Here is a 2,516-nt window from a genome sequence, read left to right on the forward strand (position 1 = left end):
ACAAATTATGATGATAGATGTGATTGATACTAATGATAATTTTCCAGATTTGAATGTCTACGAAGGGCTAAATCCAATGGACAGATCTAAATTTGAATCAGATTTTCAAATCACAATCCATTTCCACACAAAGAGAGACAGGAGGTAGGTGAAATAATACAAGATTTATGTTAGAGGAAAATTATCCGAAAGAGCAATTCACAGTACAGTTCTCCTATAGTTCTTGTTAAGAATAAGTCTGGAAAGACTAGAATGTGTGTTGATTTCAGAGATTTAAATAAGATTAACCGTCGAGACAATTTTCCACTCCCGTTGATTGATGACCAAATTGAATTGTTGCGAGATAAAAAGTTTTTTACTAAGCTAAACACCACACGTCCACAAGTGCAAGAAAAAGGCAACTACACGTGGTGTTCCCAGGCGGTCACCCATCCAAGTACTAACCACGCCCTACGCTACTTGACTGCGGTGATCGGACGGGAACCGGTATATCCAGCGTGGTATGGCAGTTGCCTATAAAATTATCAATAACCGAGTAATAAAAACCACCAAAAGTGTAGGAGAAATGCAAATGTCATTTTCATGGTTGTAATGAATGGCTAAATTATCTCAGAGCTGTAGCTAGTTCCTAAAAAGATGATATAACCGACTTCAAAGAAAAAAGCATAAATTTCATATAATTTTCGGCCACAGTTGCCTATAAAGTTATCAATAACCGAGTAATAAAAACTGTTAAATACGCCGTTAAACGCCGATGACCGGAAAATTAATAGAAGTTTATTGAAAAATAATGCAACCGGGAAAAAACAGCTAATCAGTTCAACATCGACATACATAACCTCCATTACCGGTACTAATCTAGTAACCAACCAACAAAAAACAAAAGTTACTATATATCAAGACTAACAACCCACTAAACATAAATGCACAGCTGACTGCGTGTTTTGTGGGTTGTCTATTGGAACATAAATATTCAAATATTATCTCAACACTCCCACTTATTTGAATATTTACAGACATCACATTTATATTTAAGAACTACTATTAACAAGTAACACACGAACAAGTTATGTGTAGCTGTCCAATAACAAAGCATTTAAAAATTATGACAAGTTTAGCTTTTCAATTAAATTAGACAATACAGTTTTTGTAAGCGCTTTAGTAAATAAGTCTGCTAACTGTTCACTGCTGTTCACATAACTTACGATTATATTGCCCTTTTCACACTCATCCCGCACAAAATGCACTTTCACGTCGATGTGTTTGGTTCTGCTGTGAAATTGGTGAGCATGAGCCAACTTTATCGCTGATTGATTATCCACATTTATCCTTATTGAGGGTATTTCGATGTCCAATTCTTTGAGAAATGACTTTAACCGCAAAGCCTCCCGCGTTCCTAGAGCTAAAGCTATATATTCAGCCTCTGTTGTTGACTGAGCTACCACATTTTGTTTTTGGCTCTTCCAGGTTACAGGTCCGTCAGCAATGATGAATACATAACCACTGGATGACTTCCGTGTATCTATACAGCCAGCATAATCTGCATCAGTGTAGCCAATCACATCTATTTTCGTTGATTTTGCATAAACAAGTTTGTAGTGTAGTGTGTGTTTTAAGTAACGCAAGATTCTTTTTACTGCTTTCCAGTGTTGATCAGTCCAGTTATTGAAGAATCTGCTTACTTGATTCACAGCGTAAGAGATATCTGGGCGACTTGATGCTAAGAAAATTAAAGATCCAACTACTTCACGATAAGGTTGATCTTTATTACAACTTGAGTTGTCCTTTGGTGAAGACAGTGGCACTTACATCTGCTGGAACTGTTACAGGTTTTGCGTCGGTCATATTACATTTAGTTAACAGTTTTGTGATGTATGATTGCTGGTGAACTAAAACTTTACCAGCTGCTAAATTCTGTTCAATCTTCAGTCCCACAAAATGCAATTTATTATTGTCTAAATTAACTGTAATTTTAAACACTTTGAAATGCAAAGTATCAATAAGTTCTTTAATGGCTATTTTTGACTGAGATAATAACAAGCCATCGTCAACGTAAATTGCCAAATAGATTACAGAATTAGCAAAACTGCCAACAAAAACACATTGGTCAGACTTAGTTGTTTAAATTTGTATTTTTCAAGAAAAGACACAAATTTTTGGTTCCAACATCTTGGAGAGTGCTTTAGTCCATACAGACTTCGATTTAATTTGCATACTAAATTTGGATGTTTCTTACTCACAAATCCAGTAGGTTGCCTCATGTAAACACACTCCTTCAGGTCACCATAGAGAAACGCCGTTTGCACATCAAAATTGGAAACTTGTAAGTCCTTTTCAGCTGCTAATGCAAGCAAAACACGAATTGAGTCATAACGAACTACAGGTGCAAATGTTTCTTCAAAGTCCACTCCTTTTTCTTGTGTAAAACCACGAGCTACAAGTCTGGCTTTAAAACGTTGCACACTACCGTCTTCGTCAGTTTTTACGCGAAAAACCCACTTAGTGTCAACCACTTT

At 36.1% G+C, this 2,516-nt stretch overlaps 1 non-coding gene across 1 annotated transcript; it reads right to left on the bottom strand.

Moving 5' to 3' along the window:
- Nucleotides 1-395: 395 nt before the first annotated feature.
- Nucleotides 396-514, bottom strand: LOC145738534 (5S ribosomal RNA). The gene has a single exon (XR_014180790.1). It is a non-coding gene; the product is annotated as a 5S ribosomal RNA (ribosomal RNA).
- Between the last annotated feature and the right edge of the window lie 2,002 nt (nt 515-2,516).

The sequence above is a fragment of the Ips typographus genome, linkage group LG15 (genome assembly GCF_016097725.1).
Source record: "Ips typographus isolate SLU linkage group LG15, UJ_Ityp_2.0, whole genome shotgun sequence".
Classification (NCBI taxonomy): domain Eukaryota; kingdom Metazoa; phylum Arthropoda; class Insecta; order Coleoptera; family Curculionidae; genus Ips; species Ips typographus.